Here is a 25,887-nt window from a genome sequence, read left to right as displayed (position 1 = left end):
TTTAGCCCCGGTGACTGAGAGGTTGGGTCACTCAGCTAGGAAGCTGGAGACCCAGCTTCTAGGCCCAGGTGAGTGCCCCAAGCATTTGATCACTGGGCTAAAACTTGTGGGTGGGGGCTCCTCCTCTGGATGCTAACCCCCACTAACTACAGATTTGGAGCTAAAATTTTGGGGCATAAGATGCTGGTACACAGGGTACATGTGTGTACCCAGGCATTTGCAGGGCCAGTGCATGGTCTACTGCACATGCTAGCCTACATGAATAGTGCTCATGTCCATATATGCATTCACACTGCCCAGAAACAGAATTGCTACCAGCATGTAAATGCCAAGAATGCCCCATTGATGAATAAGTTGCTGTGTAAATGACTAAAAAGAAATATAATAAGTGTCTACATTTCAGTACCTCAGGATCTTTGTCTCAGGTTCTTAAGTCACTTGGATGCTATTGAAGCTTTTACCTGTAGAACTTTATGGCAGCAAAATATAACAGCAGAGGCAGGTGATCGATGAAAAGTGGAGCTATGCTGCACTGCACCACTAAAAGCCATTTCCCAGTACAAAGTTATATAGACATTGCAGAAAAAACGATATACAGAACAGTGCTTCTGGCTATTAAACTGCTGCAGGAAGATAAGAAGTCCCAAGAGCCTCTCACTGTTTTCTTGTGGAACGTGCAGCAGGTTTTCCTTGGACACACAAATAGAATGAGCTTTCATACCTGTGGCAAAGGGTAAAACAGCTTGTTAGGACTTTTGGGTTTCCGCGAAAGTATTTTTAAACAGAGCATTTGTTTTAGCTTAACCCAGAGACCATCCTGAGCCACAAATCTGAAGCTAGATTCAATTCTTCCCCCAGCTCAGGGCTGCTTGGCCCACTGCTGCTATCCTTTTGTGGGAGAGAGTAACAGGAGGCCAGGGGCTCTTGTTACTTTAAGGGAGAAGTTGCAGCAGGGCTGTCCCCAGGTGGTAGAAGACAGCAGATAATGGGCTAGCTGCAGGGCAGATGGCAGCCAAGGGCATGCGGGCTGCAAGTGCCTGTTGTGGGTCTACGTGCCTAGCAATAGGGCAGAGCCCTAGTTAGAATACCTGACTGGAAATGTTGAAGCCAGGGGATATAAGCCTGGGTCCCTGAGGCAGAGGAGGCAGTGCAGCCCTGAACTCTGCAGAGATAGGAGGTCCTGCCAGCTTATCCTGGGGAGGAATGGGAGCTGCAGGTCATGGCAAGCACACCCAGGGGTGAGACAACAAGAGAGTGGAGAGGTGGCTTGGCAGTGGTATGACAGCCCAGAGGCAGCAACCGAGGTGGCTTGAAGCTGAGAGGGCCAGAGCCTGAGCCCAGAGGGGTTGCCCAAGGTGGCCACGGGCTGACAGGAGGCTGAGACTGAAAGGCTACCATCCCACAGCCAAAGTAACCTGTAGGCAAAGGCTATGAAGGCCAAAGCCTATACAGGAAGGTAAATGGTGACAGAGTGACATCTGCAAAGCATGGGCATGGCTATGGGGAGGCAGGAGGCCACAACTAAGAGCCCTAAGGCTTAAATAAGGGCCAACTGGGCCACAGGTAGTTACTACTAGTTCACAGTGCCAGCCAGACACAAGTAGGTCCACCATGGTGGAGACAGATACCTGTGGAGAGCTGAGTACTTTGGAGTCAGTGAGCTGAGGCCCTGGAGGCCCTGAGGGATTGATTAGATTTGCAGACAATAATGAAAGCACTCTGGAATGCAGGGGCAGCCTCCCAATCAGTATCCAAGGGACATCAAGGCATGGCATGCCAAACAAACCAGGGAGGTTAATTGGATTTGGGCGGCCCTAGGTCTGGGGCAGGCAATTACTTCAGCTTGAGGGCAGCTTAATGAGTTTTGGCAAGCTGTTGAGGGCCGCAGGGGTAGACCCATCCCTTGATAGGTGCCCCACCCCCTGTTTGTCATCTTGGGACTAGAAGTCCCACCCCCAAACCCCTGACCTTCAGCACCAGAAGTCCCTCCCCTTGCCCCCAGAAGTACTGCGGGAAGGGGGTTTGCCATCTTGGAACCAAAAAAAAAACAAGTTATAAAAGGTAAAAGATTTCAAACATTGACCATAATTTAATTTTATTTAAAAAAATATTTTTGTGCTTGCATTGAGTGTATAGAGATGATAGCATAATACCGCAAAATGAAGTCTTACTCATGTATACTATAGGGGTGTGGAGGAGTATGTGTGGGTGGGTATGGGGTTTGTGGGGGCCTGTGGGTATGGCAGGTTTGTGGAGGGGGTGTTTGTGGGGATGTATGGGTGTGTGTGGGTGAGTATGGGGTTTCTGGGGTGCGTGGAGGGGGAGGGAGGCTAGAGATGTGGGGTGGTGGGATGTGGGCAGGTAACAGTAAGCAAAGCTTCCCCCAGAGGCATTCAGGTGTGTGTGGGAGGGTGCATGTGAGAAGGGGTGTGGGGTTATGGTGTTTGTGGGGTATGTGATTGTGCATGAGGGAGGGTGTGATTGTGGGGCTTGCGGGTGAGAGTTTGTGGGTATGGTTGGGTGTGCATGGGAGCCCCCAGCAGGCACCCCCCTGAGCTGGTCAGCACCCACACCCATGCTGCAACAGCTCAGAACCCATGCACTGAGGCACCTCCCCACCACCACAAACAGCGCGCAGCCCCTGCCTTGCCCCATGCTTGGTCCGGACTCACCCTGGTGGGAGCGGATCAGTGGAAACCCAAAGGCATAGCACCGACCCAGTGTGCCCCACACCTGCTCTGCACTGCCCACTCATGGAGCATCCTGCCGCCCCCTGGGCATGCAGCAAGGCTGGGACAGCTCTGTGGCTAAACTGCCTTTCTAGGCAGCCCAGGCAGCAGCGGATCCTTCTGGCTGCCACCACCGCTGGCCCCAGCCCCACAGTACCAGAGGGAAACCACGCACACAACCCTGGCTAGGCCTGCCCTGCACCTGCTCTGGACTCGCCTGCACTGAGCAGCAGTGGTTGCTGGGCAGAAACTGTCACTTGGTGCAGGAAAAAAGTGGCCACTGTCACCATTGCCCCTGGGCAGCCCAGAGGCAGTGGTGACAGCAGTAGAGATGCAGGGCATTCCAGCATGGGATCCAGGCGGCTGCAGCAGGAAGTGCCTGTCAGTGGCAGGGGCAAGAGGGCAGCATTTTTTCCCTATGCCAAAGAACAGTTTCTGTCCAGTTGCTGCTGCTGCTCAGCATGGGTGAGTCCAGAGCAGGTGCAGGATGGGCTGGGTTGGGGCTATATGTGCAGGTCCCCACCAGTACCGCAGGGCTGGGGCCAGTGGCAGCGGTAGCTGGAAGGAGCTGCCGCTGCCTGGTCTACCTAGAAAGGCAGTCCAACCACGGAGCTGTCCCATCCCCACTGTGTGCCCACAGAGCAGCAGGACATACCATGGCTGGACAGTGCCTGGGCCAGGCGGGACTGAGAAACCCACCATGAGCCAGACAAAGACTCTCCACAGGCCAAATCTGGCCTGCAGGCCATATTTTGCCCACCCCTGCTCTAGGTGGTGTCATGGCTGCCCCAGGCCTGTCCTGCCACAGAGAGTTATTTCTGCCAGCACCTAGAAAACCCCCCTCACACACTCTAGTTTTCACATGGCATTTTGACCTCCTTTTGCTTTCCAGAGAAGAACATCAGAACTTTTCCTACAGTCTGCCCTGCCTCCCCCACCTGCAGTTTACTTCTGCATATGATTCTAGGGGCCACTGCCAAGGTAAGAAGAGTGCCATATTTGGAGCTACTATCTGGCATCCAAGAGGCTCAGTATCACACAGGGAGAGTCTGGGGACAGGACAGATATGGGGCATGGGAAGGGTTCAGGAACAAAAGCAGCTGGCAATGCAGGGGAGGAGAAGCTTGATGGGGCTACATGTGTGGAAGGAGCCACTGGAGTAGCCTGTGGAAAGCCGTAGAGCTGGGGGCAGTGCTGGAACACCGTACAAAAGCATCTAGACACGGCCCCATCTGGGAGAGAGACAAGGGGAGGATACAGCAAGTGAACCAGGGGACAAAAAAAGGACTTGCATCAGTCTTGTATGGGTTGTTGTGAGAGTGGGGCAATCTCATGGTGTTGCCTAAGAAATGGCTGAAATGACTCCACTGATTAGCAGTCCCAGGCCTGCTCCAAGTCATGCTGATTAGTCCTAGGAAATAGAAAATAGATATAGACCAGTGGTACTCAACCTTCTGGCCCCACAGACCAGATGAGTGGGCTGGGGCAATCCTATACATCAGCCCAATCCTGCACTCTGGATCTGGTCACATGTTGATCTGACCCCATGCACCTGTCCTACTGTGGGCAGACCAATGATTTAATACACAGGACCAGGTCAACTGGTGATCTAACACACAAAACTACATGATCTGGTCCATGGGGCTCCTCACAGGTCTGAAAACTTGGCAGTAGGGGAGTGGCAATTAATGCTGCCACCACTCCCCCACTGCCTAATTCCCAGACTCCTGTGGAGCACCATGAACCAGATGACACAGCTTTGTGGGCTGAATCTGGCCTATGGGCTGGAGGTTGAGCACCAGTGATACAGATGATGCACTCTGGCCTTTCCTCCCAACCAGCCCCTCCATACAGACTGGGAACAGGCCCTGCATAAGTATTTTACACCAGTATTACAACCACTGGGTATGTTTAATGAGCTGTTTCTTCATGGTACTCTTACCATGCCAGAGAAGCATGGTGGGCCTTGATGTAACAGAATCAGAGTCAACCTAGGCAGAAATAGTTTCCAACACACACCAGCAATGGGAACAGAACTTACTTTGGCCAGTTATTACAGTTCTCTTTGTGTACACACACACACACACACACACGCACACATGCACGCAAGCAAAGGTACTGAAAATCTGTCCTCATTTCTAATGTTAAGATTTTCCCCTGAAGCACATGAGCTATTACAATGAGGTTCAACTAAAGCAAGGTCCTAATCCTCTTCCTCCAAGCTGCTAAAATACTTATGTCCTTTTTACATTCAGATCCTTCAATTAATAATGCATTTTAATCAGTTTTATCCTAAGCTGCAGCAGATCATGGATATGATGACAAATGTTGAGAAATCCTTGTAAGTGAGGCTTACTTCACCTGATGGTAAATCTCAGGTACTGAGCTTTGCTATGTGGCTGGCAATAAAAGAAAGGGAGAAAGCTGGAAACATTTTATTTTGATTTTTAGCTACATGAGCAATAAACCTGTACACTGGAAGCAAATAAAAGCACCAGGCCTTAATTTCACTTTTAAGCCTTTAACATGGCTTCATCAATGTAAGTCCACAACTGGAGAGAGAGAGAGGAGTGATTTTCAACCTTGCTCTGCTCCCTTTTTACTGCTTGGGCAATGCCAAAGAAAGCAGAGGCCTACTCCAACAATCTTGCTGTGGTCTCCCCTGGAGTGGGGTCCACATAGTGCATACAGTCAAGAGAGCTGGGTGAGACTGTCCTCCACAGAAACATGTCAAAACTGTCCCCCACAGAAACATGTCAAAGGTGGGAGGGGGTGGAACTGGGAGTGCTGCACATGTCCCTGAGCAGTAAATGATCCACTGGGAACCACAGCCAGCTAACATAGCTTAGAACGAGCCTGAGTCTATTCTAATTTGAGGTTGAAGCCAAGAAGAGAACAAGAAACCTGCAACTGATTTCCTAGTAGGACCTTCACCCTACTGCACCCAATAGAAACAGAAAGTCTAGCCCAGTACTTAAAAATCAAGGCATCGTAGCATAGTTCTTGCAAACACAAAATGCTGCTATTCAACACATTAGCTTCAAGCATCGTCCCTCAGTGAGGAAAATACAGGTAGAAAGTTCTAATCACTACCACCACTATAAAGGAAATGGGACAGTGCTAGATGCTGTAGGCTGTTGAGCACCTGCAACCCCCAATAATGTGGGTGAGTATTGTGGGTTTTGCGCACCTCTTGGTATTAGGCAAGGCTGTCCCATCCAAACCAGGATAGGCCAGAACTCTAGCTGTTCTAAATCCTCACAGTCCCAATGAAACTCACTGTTTTACACCAGCCAAGGATCTGGCTCCATATAGTAATTTAAACTCAATAGTCCCTGATGGTAAAGAAAAGCAAAATTTGAATGGCCTGCTTACTTCACTTGTCCATCATCAGACTCTTCCACTGAAGCACCACAGCACAGCACGGCTCAGAATACACTGCAAACCAACAGTTATTGGCAACAGCTAAGAGCCTCTGGATCAGGGACAAGCAACAGCTGCCTGTTTCCCTGACAAATGGACCAGTGAGAATTTATTGGCCAGGAGGAATCCAGCAGCAACATCACCAGTGCCCTCCAGGTAGGCTTTGAAGAAAGAAGAATCTAAAGAAAAGTGAATGTCAGCAAAAGATTGCTCCTGCTTTGCACAGGCATTTCCTCTCCTAAACACCACAAGCATGTTGTTAAATGATCTGTGATACATGTGCATAAATCACATTTCAGCCCTGCCTGCACTGCTTGGATTGATGGATTAGCTGCATGTTGGAAGCCTTCAGATTTTCTTACTCACCTGTCACAAAACGTTTATTCTGACACTGCCTCTGTTATCAGGTTTGCTCAATAAGATTCACAGATAAGGGCAGGCGAGGAGGGTTCAGAGCACCAGTGATAAATATACAGTCTGATCTCCTGTGCAAGCCATGAACACGATTTTAAAAACAGCTAAAGGTCACATGTGAAGTGAGTGCTGGGTGTGTGGGCTCTGGTCCCAGTATTCAACAACACAAACGACAAAAACACTCCTCTCTGGCACAGAATCAACTCTAACATCTCATAACAAAAGCAGCATTGTCTGCTTTTGGATGATTCTTCTTCCCCCAGCTCTGGTGCTCGATGGGTTATCTCAGCCTGCATTATTTCATTGTTCAAAAGTTCAAATATCTGCTTTAAAAGGTTAAGAAAACAGAAATCTGAAAAAATAAAAGCGTGAAGCCTGCCATGTGGAATGTATTTCCCTTTATCTATAGGAATCAATGAAACGTTGCTCTATGTCAGGGAAGAAGGATCTCTTATGTTACTCTTATTTATGTGGTGCCACATATGCACTTGACAAAACACCAAGTGAGACACAGATCCTGCCCGCAGAGCTTACAGCCTAACTCTGATCAAACAGAGATGTGGCAGCAGTTCAAGGATTGAAGGGTGCAGACCATGCTCACATGGGACCAACACAAGGAGCTTTCAGAGGAGAAGTGGGCTTTCAGGAGGGCTGGGGGAAAAAGGGAATGTGGCCAACAAGTGACTTCAACTTAAGCAAGGACAAAGGCCTGCCTGAAGAGGGGGAGTGTGACAAGGAGTAGAAGGAAAAGGAAGACAAAGGGTTTGCAGGATTCAGGAAGGACCTGGGAGAACGTGGAGGAAACAAGGGAAGAAATATTTGGTGAGGCAAGACAGTGCAGCTGTTCTGTGGTGACGGATTACCAGTGGGAAGGGCCGGGAAGCCAAAAAAGAGGTGATGCTGATGAAGAAGGGAAATCAGGATTCCTTTGGTGATGGTATTTTAGAGAGCCTGAAGGGAAGAGAGATTTGAAGAGACCCCAGAAGAAATGGTTGGTATAGTCAAAGTGAAAACTGTCTGATGCACAGACAAGGGGAGGACAGGGAAGGATGGATGCTGGTGACATTACAGAGGATAAATGACATGACTTAGGCACAACATAATATAGTCAAGGGGGTAGGACAGAGGCCAAGATGTTGCCCAGCCACTTCTATCCTGAGTGGATAGAAGAGAAGATCTGACAGTGAAAGACAGAGGGGAATTAGAAAGGGTGTTTGCAGAATAGCTGGGAAGTCTGCACCAAATCTGAGAACCAGCTGGTGCTGAAAGGCCAAACAAAGTGTAGGCAAGAACCTCCAGCATTGATGAATCCAGCCTCCTACAAGTCGAGGCAGTCATGTTCTGGTTGCTAAGGTCAGAAGAGTATGCAAGAACCACCACTCTTCCTCATACACCTATTATAAGATCCACCAAAAACCATGAAGCTCTAACATGCAGAAGCCTCAAAAGTGACAGTGTGCCACGGGGAGAGAGCATGAGAGATGATGGCTCCAGGGGTGCCATGGGTCCTGCAGGAATTTGTTAGGTGAAATGTGCTGAGGGGAGCCCAGGATCTGGGCTGAGCCTCACACTACTGAGATGGGCAAATCCTTCTCCCGAAAGGGTCCCTGCCAGTCTGACCTGGGGAAAGTTCCTTCCAAGTCCCAAAGATGACTCGTGGAGCCTGGGAGCAAGGTCCCCCTAGCCAGGCCCCTAAGAGGTTTCCACCCTGTCAGCACACCTGTGCCCCCTGCCCAATCACCAATCTTTGATGCTTCAGAGAGAGACACAAAAAAGCCAAACCAACCCCCCCAAATGAACAACAGGAACACAAACAAAAGTCTGGGCACCAAGTTATGCATGGGTGAGGGAAAAAGAAAATCCACTGGCAACCAGTGAAAATCCAGCTGTGTGGTGTTAAATCAATACACACGAAACAAACAGGGTGTCGTGAGGGCTGCAGGCACACTGACAGCTCAGGAGGGAGGGGGTGAGCCGGGGAAGAACCTGATCCAGAGAGGACCATCACAAGCGCCTGCTCCAGCCTTCCTCACTTGCACATACATCACCAACATCCAATTCACTGGTTCTCCACCTTTTTAGGTGGAGAAGGCACCCCTTGTTAGACTCACGCAAGGTCCCCCTTGGAAAATGCCAACGCTTAGTTTTCTCTTGCTGTCTGACTATGGAAAAAATAATAGAGCAATTCTTCTGTTGCTAAGAACTCAAAAAGACCACAACAGGTCAGAATTGTTTTAATAGTATGGATTGCTATTGGAAACCTCTGGGTTTATCTTTTGAATCACATTTGAACACCTAGCAGTACTAACATTCTGTGGCACCCTGTGGCAACCTTGAAAGGATGTCAAGGCACCCTAGGGTGCTCTGCAACCCAGGCTGAAAATTACTGATCTAGTCTTAAGCTCATCCTTAGTCTAACTCACCTCAAGGACTCTGAGTTACAGTGATTTGTAATGCCAGTAATCTCTCCAAGGTGAAGTTTCTCTTCCTGACTAGAAGCCACATTTCCCTTGGAAAACTGTTTTTCTACTGCAATCAGCAAAGTCAAGAAACCCCACACCATGAGACAGCAGAGTAGTGACACTCAAGGCAAAGTCTGGAGCTATATATGCACAGTGGTGAATCCTGGAGTGCTGCAGAGGCTGCCTAAAGGAACAGCAGAAAGCATGAGAAATGAGGAAGAAGCCAAGAAACACTAGCAGGGCTGAGAGGCACCAATGGGGCACTGCTGGAAAAACAGCCCTCAATGCAGGAGAGAAACAGGAGAGCTTGGCAGTCCAGAGGCCCAGTGAAGACAGGAAGTGAGTAGAAGAAAGTGAATTGAGTGCCAAAGACAAGAGACAGATGAAGGTTTACAACAGAGACCCACCCGTTGACTTCGCTGTAGGAGGCAGAACCCATGGAGGCAGACCGGTCCACAGGAAGCCAACATAAGTGCAAGAACCTGACCAGAGGTGGGTCCACAGAGCTAACTCTAAGAGTGGTCTTCTGCCTGCACGCACCAAGGAAGGAATGAGACTCTCTGGCAGGGCAGCAGCCAGAGATGGCCCAGGTACCCTATTAGACGGCAGAACGGCAGGTGCCCCTGTGGCACAGGAGCTGTAGGAACAGACACAGCCATTGCTAGTCTTGGGGAGTGTGGAGGCAAAAGGGAAGAGAAAAACCTTTAAGAAGCTCCCACCTCTACAGTGGTCACCTTGGCTTGAAGAAGGTGTACCCACAACTGCTCAATGTGGTCCACGTTGGTTTCTTTTGGTTTCTGTACAACTCTCGCGCAACAGCAACCACAAGTCACATCCCCATTGCCCCCAGCTAGCTCCTGTCATCGCATGTGATACTCTGGGCTCCATTATTATGCCTGCCCCTCCTCTCAGCTATAAGATAGAGCTGTACACAAAGCCTTCAGCCTTGCAGAAAGGCTCACTTGCACACAACACTGCAGTGCATCTCCACAGTAATGCCGGCACATCAAACCCAGCCTATGCTTTCTGAACTGGCCTTCCCCTAACATCAAGTCAAGACCTCGGTCTTTATTCTCTGCATGCTTAGAAGCCCAAGCCCAGTTTCTCCCAAAGGGCTGATTGCTCTCTGTTGCTGACCATTCTGCTTTTCTGGCACCATGGATCTGTCTACATGAAAAGTAGCCTGTGCTATCTTCATGGCCTGTGCAGAAGACAGCATTTGCAGGTCACATCCATGAGCTCAGGCCCTTCCCTGACCTCTCCATCTACATGCACAACGCACTTCTTCAGCCAGAACATGGAACATGCAGCCAGGGGAAGAGGGAGAGAGGAACAAACCCAGACAAGCAACACAGACCATCATACTGTTCTACCCTGGCTAGGAGAAGGCCATATCTACACGGCAAGTCAAAGACATAACTATGGCACACACAGATATGCCCATACTGGCTTCACTTTAGTTATAGGACATTTAGAGCAGAGTAGAGAGCAGTGAATCCAGAGAGCAGTGAATCCTGACTTTAGCAAGGCTTTTGATATTTTCTCCAACCATATTTTAGATATGGTCCACAACCAGCCAGTTGAAATTTAACCAGAACATGTGCAAAGTCCTGCACTTGGGACAGAATAATTTAATGCAGAACTACATCCAGACTGGTGAATGATTGCAGAGAAGGACTTTGGGGTTACAGTGGCCCATAAGCTAAATATGAGCTAATAAAAAACAAATAGCATATTCACTTGTATTAACAGGAGTATAACTTGCAAATCAAGAAAATTGATTCTTTCACTCTGCTCAGACCTGGTGAGGTCTTACCTGGAGTACTGTGTCCAGTTTTGGGCCACATGCTTCAAGAAGGATGTGGACAGTTTGGAAAAAGCCCAGCACAGAATGACAGAAATGATTAGAAGCCAGGAACATAAGACTTACAAGAAAAGGCTAGAAGAATTTAAAGTATTGAGTCCGGAGAATAGACGACTAAGGAGGGATTTGATAATGGTCTTCAAATATTTGAAGGGGGATATTAAAGAAGATGGAGATGGGCTTTTCTCTGTAGCTGTAGGGGATAGGACTAGGAACAGTAGCCTTAAGCTACAGAAGAGAAACTACGGGTTGGAGATTAGGAAGAACTTTTGGACTATGAGGGTAGCCAAGTACTTGAAACAGGCTACCTAGAGAAATTGTGGAATCTCCATTTCTGGAAGCTTTCAAAAGCAGGTTAGATAAACACTTGACTGAGATGAATTTGGTCAGGGATGATCCTGCCTTAAGCATGGGGCTAGATTAGATGAACTTACGAGGTTGCTTCCACCCTACTTTCCTATGTTCTTAATATGAAGAAAAATTCATCTTCATATTCACAATCTATCCCAAAACAGGAGCATTGCCACAGATGCACCAGGACTAAATACCAGCAGTTACTCCAGGCACTCGAGTCTGAAGGAGAAATGTTACCAAAGAAGCAATCATTTGGAATAAGTGTGTGTGTTTCAGTTCTACTCTGCTGTGAATGAGATGCAGGAACTCCAGTCCAAGATGTGGCTGTACTGGAACCCACAATAACAGTGTTTGACCAAACTAAATAAATTTTTACAGTATGGAAAAGGTCAGCGCAGCTTACCAGACACTGATGGAAAGCATGTGTTTCTGTTGTTCAAGGACACTTTTTTTCAGGAGCAGATCACCATAAAACCTGCGAGTATTGTAATGCTGCCAGGTGCAGGTAAGAGGTATCTGCCAGGCAAATTCTGCTCACATAAACTTGACTAGCAATGAATCTGTTTAACTTTCTGCTTCTGACTCTTTTCTTCAATTTCATTCATAAATTACTTCCCTCTGTTCTTCTAAGAGGTTGTTTCAACTTATTTTCCATAATTATCGCCTAGCTATTTGGATGAGAAGTGCTGTGGAATATATGAAGCCCTGATCTACCATAGCTTTTGTATTAGCATAACTGTTTTGGTTAATGGTGTTAGCTTTTTTACAGAAACAGTTTTACTGGTATAATTCCTAGTCTGAACACTGTTGCATTAATATAAAGGTGCCTCATACCAGTACAATGTGTTGCCCTTGCTATATGGGAACATACATAATGGTCTACAACATAACCTTCCATAATTTTGTGTGTGGCACTGTTAAAAGTAGTGCCTGCTTACCAAAGGTGAAAAGATTTTGCTCAGAGGCACAAATAGAATTATCTAAAGGTAAGGCTAGTAATAATAAAATTATGTCTGAATCCAGAGTAGGGCCCAAGATGGTTCACATGGCACACCATTTGTGTTCACACAAGCAAGGAAAAACTTAGTTGCAGCATTTCAGTGAACACAAGTGGCTAATGGGGAATGTGTGTTTCTGTCGACACCACTGTAAATTGTGTCCGACTCTGAAGCAGTGTGAGAAATAACACAAATGGCTGAAAACATTCAACCCACAGCCTCTGCACAGGGCAAGACTGCACTCCCCCTGCCATGTTGCTGGCAGAGGACATCAAAATGGTGAATTTCAGTTTATTTTAGAAAAATAATTTCAAAAGTATAGTTTTTCATGGGTTCATCCATTCAGTCTATAAACAGCTCAGTGCAGAAGCATAAGTGAAAACAGTAGGAAAGACTCATAGACACCCTTGACTACAATTTTCAATGTTTTAACTGTTACATTGCTAACATATTGCTTTTTAATAGAGGCAAGTGATTCATACCTAATAATGAGCCACTAATGCTTGAAAAAGATATTACTACTGCTGAGTGACAGGCAATCACTTCTCATTAGCAAGGCTTCCCTAATTATTAGCAACAATTAACCACCTTGCCCTAACTATGACTGACTGCTGCTTCATAACAATAGCTGCTAATGAAAAAAAACTTACCTAATAATGGCAGATCTCAAGTTAATGAGCAACCACAACTCAATAACAAAGTAATTAGAATATCTGTTTCACTACTAGTTAGTACTAGTTATTTTAGTTTTAATTGCTACCCCTAGAAAAATGACTCCTACTGATCAACACATGGCTTCTAGCTAAATGCTCACAAATCAGTACGTAGGCGCTAGGTAAGAGGTAGCTATTAGTATTTGCATTTTGACTACCTACAGCTAACTACATATTTTAAAAGCTGAAAGACTGTCTCTATTACACAGGGACATTTCTTTTCCAAGTCAATAGACACTGTACCTGCATCATGGAGGCAAGAATTAGCAGTGCTGGGTGAATAGCAGAAATGCCTGAAAAATGTAAACTGTGGGTGGGTTTTTCTTCTTTTTTTCCAGAGAAGCTCTGGGAAAATGGTAAGGCACCAGAGATTTGGAAAAAAATGACAAAGAGTATTGAATTTCAGAGAAGGGAAGAAGGAAGATTGATAGTGGCAATTACCATCCCAAAAGCTATACAGCCATTCCAGCAGCAAATATTCGTAAGAAAAAGAAAACCACTTCTCCTAGATATGAAACATAAAAGAAGTGCCATATTGGGTCAAACAAATGGCCTATCTAGTCCATCTAGCTTGGTATTCTGTCTCTGACAGGATGCTGTAGAGGGAGACCATTGAGCGAGGGAGGGACCATTGAACCAGAGAGGGAGACCATTCAGCTCTACGACAAGGGTGCTCATCCCCTGACCCACTGGTCAGATCTAGCCTACAGAGCCTTGTCATCTGGCCCAAGAGGCTTCTCATGGGTCTGAAAATTTGTAATGGCAGCCGTGGGTGGATGTGGGATTTTGAAAAGGGGTTGCAGATGGTAAGGTGCATCATCACATATAAAACAACACTTATTTTTCTCTAGGGCTGTATTTTTTAGTTTAAGACTGAAGCAAAAGCAAATATATCTTCCCTGAAAAAAATTAAAACTAAACTGCAGGGCTGTGAAATAGGACCTTCATGACCAGAAGCAGCTAACAAACAGAAGAATTGCAAACAAAGGATAGCTTGACTGGTGGACCATCAAGAACATTAAAAAGAAGAGATCATTGTTAATACCTGTGGAATGAAGAGTTTAGAAGGATCAGATAGATTATAATGAGCTATGGGCTAAGTACAGACAGTCAAAAAGCCTGAGGCTGAATTAATTCAATCTTTTCAGGTTAGGCTAAGATGCAAAATTGAACAAATAAGCAAATTAACAGACATTCACTTTTGATTCAGGAAATGCAGCCACATGCCTGCAGTGGCTCAAGTCAGAAGCCTGAGGGCACTAGAACACAGCTCTCTGGCAGGTAGCTGGCATGGGCGGTGTTTTCACTTCCTCTTCCTGTTGCCCTCAAGGTCTATGGGATTTGCAGTCCAAGGAGGGGGGGTCTTCAAGAGGAGATTGGACAGGCACCTGGCTGGGATCACATGACCCCAGGGTTGCTGACTCTTTTCTTGCATGCTAGGGGCAGGGTGTCAGGCTAGATGGCCCACTGAGGTCCCTTCTGACTCTATGAATCTATGAATCAGAGCTGTAGGACTCTGCAGATTTGCTTATCACTTCCTCTTCTTGCTTCCAGGTGCCTCTGGGATTTGTAGTCCACTGTCACAGCCATCAGTAAATTTTTAGCATGGCAGGGCAGCTCTATACTTGGGGGAAGGGAAGTTTAACCCCCCCTCTGCCCTTAGACCCCAGCCAAGGTTTGCCGGGGGGGGAGGCGGGGGGGGGCAGGGCAAGACAGTGAGCCAGCCCTCACTGCTCCAGCTAGGGAGCAGAGGAGTGGGGCCAGCCCTGTTCTCTGGAGCAGACAGCCCAGCCCAGGACTACAAAATGTTAGGGGACTTTGATTTAACTTGAACCAGTAAGGGGTCTGGGTCAAAAGTTTCATAAACTGGTTTGACCTAAATCAGTTAACTCTTATACTACATTTAATCAGGTTTATCTTAAACAGGTTTCAGCCATTTTGAACCTGGTTTATGTGCACTGAACTTCTATTCTGTTCCAGGTTTAAACCAGTTTCTGATCACTTAAATCAATGTGTAACTTCTGTCCCTAGCCATGAAGTCAATTGACTCCCTCTGCACTGCTGAACAAGAAATGCTGCCACTGCCAGGCAGGTGGTTTTAAACTTTGGATGAAGCAGGTATCAAAGGGGTGAGGGACCGGTGCACCCCCTCCTGGATCCACCTCTGGGGATTCTCATGGGATGGCTAGTGGGCTAGATTTGGAAGGGTGAAGCCTGATCCAGCCTGCAGACTGGCTCTGCACCATTCCTCTGGCCCATAGGGCCAAAAGGTTGAGCACCACTGCTCTAGATTGATCTTTCCCCTATTCAGTATCCTCCCTGACATCCACCATGTATCAGTTGAGAGATGCCAGAGGAAACATCTCCAAACATGCTGTTCAATAGCCATTAATGAACATCCATGTTCTAGTATTGTGGGACTTCATGCACAACAGTTCTCTGTTCACTTGGTTCACACCCTTCAGGATTTTATGAAACTCTTTCATATCCCCACTCAGTCAATAAGCACTGCCCCCTCTCATGGCTGTTTACAGCCTTTTTGTACTGCAAGGATGCCGGGAGGCCAAGGGCAGGCAGGGAATGAATGCTCAGCTAGCCCCAGGCTCTCACCTCTGGGCTCTCTCCCTCTGCTATCAATGATGTGCAGCAGGTTTATGGGCTGGAGCAGCTCTTGCTACTATTAGATGACCCCAGCGGCATCTTGCAGAAAATAGCAGCCCTCCCTGCTTGTGGTCTTGTCCCCACTGTTCCCAGTGCCTAGACTGCTGCCTCTGAGATGTCCCCTTGGTAATTCTTAGTTCTCTGAGAATGGCCCAAATGTGCACATCTCTGTCCACATCAAAAGGCCAATTGTAGTCTCAGTGTAACAAGGGAGAACAGTATGGGAAATCAACATTTTCTTTGCAGGGGTAAAATTCACACCCTGGAAACCCCCCTGTCAGCACTGTAATAGCTGTGTAGTCCTTGTGTGTACCCTGAACAAAAGGGGGAAGGGCAGAATCTCACCCTTGGCACATGACCTTACTTCACAGAACTAATGGAGGAGACATGCCACTTTCTACTTGTGACTGTGTTGCACCTTCACCAGCTGACTAGGGAGTGACATAGGGATTTCTGGAGTGAAAAGCATTAACTGATACAACCTGAGCTGTAGCAGATGTGTAGCCTCTGTGGCCTAGCTCAGAAGGAGACTTGTAATGTGCACTTACTACTAAGCTACACAGTTTTTCCAGAAGAGCCTTCAGTTCTCTTTTCTAGGTAACCACTGCACTAAAATGTACTCCTCACATATATACAGAGGCAAACATTACATGTATTACTTTAGTAGATGCCATAATTTTGCTTGACTTGCAGTTAATACTTTCAGTAACCTTTTTCCTTGTGACATGAAAGATTTATTGCCTTGACAGTTTGTGCTACAAAGTAAATTTTAATATTTTATAATATATTTTAAGCCTCATTAGCTATGAAACATAGGCAGCCCTTTTGTTCATGCCACTAGATACTAAACCTAAAGAAGACTCACCATTTGAATCTAGCCTGTATGTATCCACAGTTTTACTGCATTGTTAACTCCATCAGCCCAACAACACTATTACAAATAAAACACTGAACATGACAAAAAATAAAACTGTCCATACTGGAGAATATAAACACTACTGAGGGTTGGTACTGACAACAAAAGACCATAAGAATCACACTCAAGTAGTTTGTGCATACCAGAAAGCACCAATTTGGATGTATAACCTCACATTCGTACAGGAAAGAAACACATGCAAACCCTGCCTCTTGTCCCACTGGACTGGAAGGGGCTGGCACCGTCACATTATTATTCTGCATAAATGCAGCCACTGCAGGTGCAGTGTTGATAAACTCCAAAGACAGACGCATCCAGAAGAAGAAAGAGATACTGGGATACAGAGACGAGGATGGTCTTTGCAATACAGTAACATTCCCATTTTGGGCCTATTGTTTTTTACCTGCAAATTGGTTTTCATAAAAGAGTAAAGGCCAGTTAACTTTAACTGCTTACTCAAGAGATCACATCATTTTCTGCACTTCTAATTTGGACCAGTCCCTCCAGTTTACTCTCACTATTTTCTGCCAGACTGCAGCCCATCTAACTTCCCCAAATAGAGTGAGGAGCTGCTACAGAAAGCCATTGCTCTCCTCCCAGGATGGCGTGTAGAGAGCTGGCAGGAGGGGATGAGGAATGGGCAGAGAATCAGCTCTATCCCCTCAGTGCCAGGGGATGCCCAGTACCCTGGATACAGAACTGGCTCAGGGCGCACTTCCTGGAGCAGAGCCCAGGTCAACAGCTTGTGGCTCTGAGCCCCAGCCTGTTCCCTGGGCAGCATTGCAGCACACAGCTCCCAGGTCCATACATGGGCCAGATTGTGAAATGCCAGTCTTGTCTGCAGCTAGCCACAAACCTATTTCCTTGTTGTAGAAAAATCCATGTATGTAACTTCTACTGCCATGTGGAGGGTTGCTTGTTAGAGCCCAGTAAAAAGGTTTTGGGCCCCTCTTCTTTACTAGACAATCAGGGTAAAGTATGATTGTAGTGCAATGGAGACCCCATGCAATGGCATGGCTTACATTGTTCTAACACTACCACTGTTCCTACTGTCCCCCAATGTAAGAACAAGAGAGATGGCTCAGGCTTCCCAGAAACCCAGGCCCTAGTTACCGAAACAGCAACTTGGTGCCAGAAACAGCCTGCCAGGTGCAAAGTAGAGCAGTCCCATGGCTGTTTTAACTTATGTCTGGAGCTGGCCATTTCAGTCCCATTCTAGTGAAGGCCAAAAGATGCCTTCAAGCCCTCTTCATTTCCCACCTCCTACCCTAAGCGAAACATAGATTACGTAGACCAAAGGATGAGTTTATCTGATCTGCTGAATCTGTTTTCCAGACACAGTAATAAATCTGGGATAATATCAATGATGGTCCAGTTTTGCATGTTTTATTCAATATATGTATTCCAGAGGAGTACACTGCTGATATTATTCAAAAATAAATCATCCATGTATCTTAGATGTGTTTACTCAATGCCTTTTTTGTACAGAAAGTTGAAGTGTAGTGAAGAGCAAGTCATGTCTGAATAACCTGCTTTCCGGTGGATAATGGGGGGATCCCAATGGATGTAATGAACCTTGACTTCAGCAAAGCTGTGGCACTGTCTCCCACAACATTCTCATTAACAAGCTAAGGAAATACAGACTAGATGAAAGTCCTGTAAGTAGGGTGGCCATCATAGAGGACATTCCGGTTTTCTACTACTCTGTCCTGTATTGATACAAAACCCAACACCTTTATGTCCTCTTGAAGAGAAAAATAGAGGACATAAAGGTGTCTGGTTTCGTATCAATAGAGGACAGAGGACAACCGGACTGTCTTCCATGATGGCCACCCTACCTGTAAGGTGCATGTTAAATGAGCAGTCATCTCTGCCTCAGTGCCTAGTTGTGAGGAGGTATTACGTGAGGCTCCCCAGGGGTCTCTCCCAGGTCTGGGATTGTTTGATATTTTCCTTAATGATTTGGACAATGGCATTGAATGCATAAATAGCAGACTTGTGGATGACACCAAGTGAGTGAAGCTGCAGACACTCTGAAGGGTTGGGCTAGTATCTAGAATGACCTGGATTGACTGTAGATCACTTTTCCAGTCTGTCAGATGAGATTCAGTAAAGACAAGTGCAAAGTCTTGGGATGGAATAATTTCATTCACAAATACACACTGGGAAATGATGCAGTACTGCAAGGACTTGGGGTTACAGTAAATTATAAGATGCATCTGAACTAACAGTGTGCTCTTGTTGCAAAAAGCCAATAGCATACTGGGTTTTATTAACAGGAGTGTCATTTGCAAACCAAGGGACATGATTCTTCCACTCAATTCACCACTGGTGAGGCTTCACCTGGAGTACTGAGTTCAGTTTTGAGCCCCACACTTCAAGAAGGATATGGACAGGCTGGAAAGTGTCCAGCACAGAGTGACAACAATGTTTAAGGGCCTGGGAGGCAACACTTATGAGGAAAGGCTGAAAGAAGTAGGGTTATTCAGTCTGGAAAAGAAGAAACTATGGGAGGATTTTATAACAGTCTTCAAATACTTGAATGGCAATTAGAGAGAAGATGGAGACTAGGGATTCAGCCGAAATCAGGGACAGTGATTCAATTCATTGATTTGGATCACTGATCCCTATTTGATTTGGCAGAATCCAAATCTGAAGATTCAATGCTGATTGGGAGAATCAGCATTCCAGACATAAGCACATCTTTAAATATTTTTTCTACATACCTCAAGGTACCAGCACAGCTCATGATCACTGCAATGCTGGGGCGGATGAAGAGTCCCACAGGAGCATGGGGGGACCCCTCCACACGTTCGGCAGCGAACCCAGAATTGGGCCAGAAGTCGGTCCACTTCTGGGTCCACTGGGGAGCACACTGGGGGCCCCCCTCCCTGCTCCCCCAGCAGACACGGAAGTGTGCCAGAAGTGCTTCTGATCCATTTCCAGGTCTGCTTCTGAGCACTCTGAGGAGCCCCCCATGCTCCTGTGGGACACTTCATCTACCCCAGTATCGCAGCACTCACAAGCTGCCTGGTACCTATAGGTACGTAGAAAAAACATTTAAAGCTGTGTCTATGTCCGAATCGTTGAACCTCCCCAAATCAAATCAGACAGATTAAAGGGTCCTCTGATTCGAACCAGATTTGGGGATTCAGCCACTGAATCAGGCCAAATCTCCACCGAATCAAATTAGGGACCGCAGCTTCAGACAGCCCTAATGAAGACAGGCTTTTCTCTGTGACTGTAGGAAACAGGAGTAGGAGCAGTGGCCTCAAGCTTCAGCAGAAGCAGTTTTGTTTGGAGATATGGAGGAATTTTCTCACTATGAGGGTGGTCAAACATTGGAACAGGCTGCCTAGAGAAATGTGAAATCTCCATCTTTCGAAATATTCAAAAGCAGGTTGGACAGACATTTAGTTGGGATGGCTAAGTCAAGGAAGATCCTGCCTTGAGCAATGGATTGGACTTCATGACCTTGTGATGTCCCTTCCAGCCCTTTTTTTCTATGATCTACATTGCAGTGTTATGCATAGTTATAAAGTTCCATTCCAAACAGCTCTGTGGCATCAGTGACTGTACTGTTTCATTGTCATTTCCCTGGATGATGCTAAAGCAAATGCAAGCAGCATGTAGGAAATGCACTAGGGCATGTATTTCTTTGGAAGAAATGTTTTGAGTTCTATCCTCTTATCAATGGGCAACCACAATTCTAATGGCACTGGCTGCAATAGAAAGACATACCCAGGGGAGCAAGGACCATTTATCTGCAAAAAGGAGAAAAGCCACACTGAACTGGAATGGAATTGGCTGAGAAAGAGATTAACCACTTTTTGCATGTTTTGGGTGAGATTTTCAAAAATGTTGGACTTAACACTATTCCCAGTCAAGTCAGGGCCCAGTAATAAACAACAGCAATAATAATTAATTGGAAGAAAGGCAGGGCAGGGTAACACCTAAATTGGTATTATAGTCATGGTATTATGGTCAAGAGAATTGGGCAATCTATACACCCACACATAAAACAAGAGTTTTCCCTCTCCCTGAACAACTTAAGTGTCAGATTCTGCTCTACTTACTAGGGCCTAAATGAGACCCATTTGATAAGCTGTCCATTCAAAATGTAGGATGGATCCTCCTGTCATTTTTCTTTGACAGAAGGCTAAGAGGACAGTGTAAACCAAAAAACAGAGACATGGATTATCAGAAACAAGGTCTGACCTTCACCATGTCACTATCTAGGATGGGCATGGTTAGGTGAAGCAGGATGAACAGTGCAGGTGGTGCAAACAGCATACCCAGGGCACAGAGCTTTTTGCTGACTTGATTTATTATGTTGGGAGAAGTCAGATAAACAGTCAAAGGGAGGGGACTGGAACCAATCAGCACGTGGCGGGGGAGACAGAGTCACACCTGCACAGTGCTCTTGGACACGCTGAGGACACCATTAGCCTCCAGGGCCCCCTGCTCCAGCTGCTTCTTCCTGCTCCTGCCAGCTCATTTTCTCTGTGGCTTCTCACAGAAGTTTTTCCTATTCAGCCTAACCAGGCTGGTGGAAAGAGCATGGACCCTGCCACTGGAGACTGGAGGGTCTCCTTTGGACAGACCTTGAGTCTGGCCTGGAAATAAAGGACATGAGATAGCCTCACTTCTAGGGGCACAACTGGCACTGAGCTATGGAAACACTGAAACTAACTTGTTGCAAGTACCTCTACAATATTTGGTTTTTCTTCACTGAATCTTTGTTCTGTTATCATTTCAGCATGGAGAGCAACACAGCTCTTATTTGTTTCAAAAAAATAAACCAAGCTAGGTTTGGCTGTCTGATTAAAACCAAGATGAGAAATTACTCACTTGACAAAGGAGGGGTAAACAGTAACTGTTTGCAAAAATCTGTTGAGCATGAAATGTGCTGTGTAAGAAAATGGGGTTTAAGACATTCAGTAGAGGATAAGCAGACAACATCTAGAACAGTGTCAAATTCTGACAAAACAAGAAAACGTTCTTTTAAAATATCAGTTACTATACAGAAGTCGAAGTCAAGAACAAGGGAAATCAACCCATGTGAAAAATATATTGAGCCTATGGAATTAGGGTTTTCCCAAGATTTCTGCAGAAGTTCCCAGAATTTAAGGTCTTGCTTAAAAAAATAAGCTAAAATATGGAGCAAAGTTATAAATGTTTAATATAGGCAAAATTCAGCACATTGTGTGTGTTGTAATACCCTGCCTCCCCCAAGAATTGACTCAAACCACCTACCAGTCTGAAGCAACAGAGAAAGGAAATCTGATTCATGCAATAGGTTCTGGTCACAGCTTATATTATTCAGATTCTGCAGGTATAAGTCATGACTCTTATGTTATCCATCCAAAGATCTCACCATTGACAAAAATGTACATACTAAGCATGTTTGAAATGGCACCTACGCACACACCAGTGGGTAGCTTACTGTTGTGTGTCTGGGTGCCACATTCCTCCCCAGAGGGTTCAAAACTTGCCAGCCCTCCCTTCCACTTATTTGTTCATGACTTAGTTGTTTCCAAAGGGAATCAGTGCAGTGGACTTTTTAGGCAGGTACCCATAAAACTTCAGATAATGCAAGACATCGCTTGCTTGCTTAAAAGGGTCTCTTCACAGGGATGCTTTGTTGTTGCCACGGACAATATGAGGAGTGGTTTTGAATCTACAAAGCCATCTTCCTGGCCGCTTTGGAGAATAGTGCTTGGCTTCAGTTATTCCCCACTAGTAAATGTTCACCCCATAGTCAAAAGTAGGACTGCGGAGTAATGCAGTCATACCCAAGCTAGCTTTAAGCTCATCAGCTTGGGTATTGGTAGCAGCCATTTCATTTCTCAATTAAGTGATCGTGAGGTTTTTTGTTTTCTCACGTGAGCAAAATGTGTATTTTCCCCTAATCTTATTCTCAGTGATGGATTGACTACTGTTTAGGCTGAAACTTCAGAAAAACATAGCTTCAGGAAGATAATGTCAGGGACACGAACAGCATCTGCCTCCGGAGGTTGGGAGGACACAATGACGTGGCAGGGGCGTGGCCATGGCAGTGTTGGGGGGGTGGCAAGCACCGACTGGCAGTCGGCAACCACCCGCAGATGCTGCCAGCACTGTCAGTGGCGGCCAGTGCTGATTGGCGACTGCCTGCAGATGCTGATGATGATGTTGGTGGGGAGGGGGAGGGGGGTTGGCAAGTGCCAATCACCTGCAAGCACTGATGGCAGCGGCAGCAGCAGCCAATCGCAGGGGGTGCACATGTACTCGCATACATCCCCTACATGTTGCCAATGGTCGGGGGAAATTTCAGGCTTGGTCCTTAAAGTTTGGCAAAGTTAGAAACAGGATTGGAGTGTTTTTGTAGTCATGATGGTTCAGGAAGCATTGAGACAAGCTTTTGTGTGATATCTTTATCGGTCCAACTGTATAACTGGAAGACTGTGGACAAACTTTTGGTTATTAGGTGCCCTTCTCCAGGTCTTCAAAGTTGGAAGAAATTCAAGATAGAGTCTTACTGTGTATACTATAAGAATCTTTTCTTTTTTTTTAATGAAATTGTTGGTGTTCCAAGCCAAATCAGCCAAATCAAGTCTGAATCCATGAGTCAGTCCAGAACCATTAGTGGCCCTGAAACCAGCAAACATCCTCCACCCCACCAGGGGCTTCAGATATTTCCAACGGCTTTTGGCAGACATGCTACGTGCAGGAGGCTTGGGGTTTGGATGCCCCCAAGTTTTGCCTGCCCTCAGCCATATGGCCACAGGAGCAAGCTAGGGAGGAGCCTCCCATTTCCATAAAGTGGGTTTTCAGCCCCAACACTTTGGTGGGTACTAAACTACACCAGAAGAACAGTTAGACAACCTTAAATGTAAATGAAGGTAGCAGCTGTGCCTATAGGAGGGATAAAGAGCTACGAGGACCCTCAGGACCTGAGAACTGCTTCTTTTTCAGTTGGGGTAGGTAAAAGTTTTCATAAACACTTCATCTAGTCCTCTCTATTACTTACCCACCCTGTACTGTAGAATATGTACCGCACAACTTCAGAGCCCAGCAGCTTGTCTTGCAATGATGGCTTAGCATAATCACGTTTGTGGCAGTTTTAACTCTTTCAACATTTTTACAACAGGTTCCTAAATCTTATGGTTGTTGGTGCTGTGGTTACTTTAGTGACTATGCACTTAGCCACAATGACAAGACAAACCAACTGCTAGCCACTAACTGTATTATTTGTTAAGTACTGCCAATATGCTCCAGGCTGGAAACGACAAGATGTGGCCCCAGAAAGTTTGCAATCTACAGATTGATTTAGGCAGGGGGAAAAAAACACTGGGAGACCCAGAGGTGTTGACTTAGAATGGCAGGGTTTCTTTGGTGTGTGACATTTCAATCTGATAAGGGTTGGTGTTTGTGGTCCTGACAGAAGAGCTGAATCTGTTAGTCTTATTATCTGCGGCTTTCATATACACCCTCTCTCATATTAAAGAAACCCAACATTTTAGCATACGTTTTACCAGCTACTAGGTTGTAAGTAACATTTTACACAAGAGTCTGTTTTATTCGTTTTCCTGAAACAGGCCATTATGTGACTAGTTTAGCAATGGAAAGATTTTGGGTGGTTATACAGTATTTAACATCTCTGGGCAAATAAGTATCTAGGTTTACACCTAACTATAGTTCCCCTGTTGAATTGGTTTCATGGCTGGTTTGTTTTACCCCATGGCATCACACTCTTTAAGACCTAATTCTGCACACACTGTAGACAATGACAAATTTCCCATTGACTTTAGCAGTGCATTATCAGGCCACCAGTTTGAAACATACTAGTAACAATTGGAAGTGACAGTATGAAGAGTGGTCAAAGAGTAAAACAGTGGTTTTAAATGAGTCCTACATGCATGGAAGACTATTTTTACCTTAGCTTCTCTCTCTGCTTCCACCCATCTTAAGTCCTCACTCCCTGCAGGGATCTAAACATAGTGCCCCTCAGACACTTCCCTCCCTCTGTAGTCTCTCATAGCTACAAACCAGTTCTCCAGTCTCACTCCAACTGAAGCCTGGCATTTGTCCTCCCCTAGGCTCTCCTTACTGGTAGCTATAGCTCAGGGTTGTCCTTCCCAAGATCCTTCCCACTTCTGTCTATGGGCTGTCCCTAACCAAGGATTTACCTCTGGGTGCAGCTTCTCTCTACTTCTATGTACTCCCACTTGGGTTTCTTGCCTGATGCAGGTACCACGCCCAGAGACTGTATTTATCTCTGAACTACTTCCAAAACCCAGTGCAGCACATTTCTGGGTGTGCCCCTCTCTGCAGAGGTCAGAGCCAGACTGCCTCCCAGGCTCTGCAGGCAGGCTTATATAGCCCTTGACTCCTCCTGTATCTGGTCACCTGACCTCTGTTCTCCTTCCAACAGAACACAAGTGGTGCTCACCATCTATCACTAGGCTTTCTGCTCTGCACCTTGTGTTTGCCCCTGCAGTTCTGCCTCTTCGCACTAGGTACAGGGGTTTCCTATTATTCCCTCCACAGGCTTGAGTGAGCAGTCTGTCAGCCTTCCCTGGAGACTGTATTTTGCCCTCTTCTTCAGCTGTTTACCCAATCAGCTACCTGTCCACTTTCAGTAACAAGGGGCTAACCTGTTTCCCACCCCCTTACACTCCCCAGGAACACAGTGAAGTTATTCATTTGGGGCACCAAAGACAACAGGAGCTTTGCCACTGTCTTCAGTATTAGGCCTTAAATGAGAGAGTTTGTGACACACCCATGGAGCGAATCATTTTAGTCCATCACTTTAAAGGAATAATGCTGCAAATGATAATGAACGTGATAATGAACATGATAATTCAAGGACACGGGTTCATTTACAGGGGATAATGTAAATCAGACTTTTGAGCAATCAGTTGTTTCCAATTGTCAACCAAATCCCCTACTGCTTTACTTCCAAAGCAAGTGCCCTCCGCTCAAGGCTGCAGAGTTTCTCACTCCATCTCTGTTCTGGGTGCTGTTTCATTTTGCATAAATAAGTAACCAACAGGCTGGGGAGGCTCCTTACCCTCAAGTTAGGGCAAGTGCCTGGGATACTGGAAACTCAGATTTGAGCACTTGCTCTGAGTAAGGCAGAAGAGCAATTTAAAACTGAGACCACATTAGGTAAATGCCATGCTCCTCAAGCTGGCAGATAGATACTCCATGGTGGCATGCTCTGGCTTGCAACAGCAGTTCCATCTTAGACATCAGATGTTCCATCAAAACTAACATATTTTATTCAAACCATTTTAAAAAAAAACCCAGCATGTTCCAATGAAAAAAAAATTATCACCAAAAAATTCGTAACCAGCTCAGCACCTACC

General features: G+C 46.1%; 1 long non-coding RNA gene across 1 annotated transcript in view; it reads right to left on the bottom strand.

Moving 5' to 3' along the window:
* Positions 1–303: 303 nt before the first annotated feature.
* LOC149873925 (uncharacterized) overlaps positions 304–25,887 on the bottom strand; it is a 62,427-nt gene continuing 36,843 nt past the window's right edge. Inside the window, exon 4 of the long non-coding RNA XR_016439891.1 lies at positions 304–721. This is a non-coding gene — a long non-coding RNA (uncharacterized LOC149873925). The remainder of the gene's footprint in view (positions 722–25,887) is intronic.

The sequence above is a fragment of the Crocodylus siamensis genome, chromosome 1, assembly GCF_052110815.1.
Source record: "Crocodylus siamensis isolate JL-2025a chromosome 1, ASM5211081v1, whole genome shotgun sequence".
NCBI lineage: Eukaryota > Metazoa > Chordata > Crocodylia > Crocodylidae > Crocodylus > Crocodylus siamensis.
Note: the sequence above shows the minus strand (reverse complement) of the source record. Positions and strands in the feature narration are given on the sequence as shown.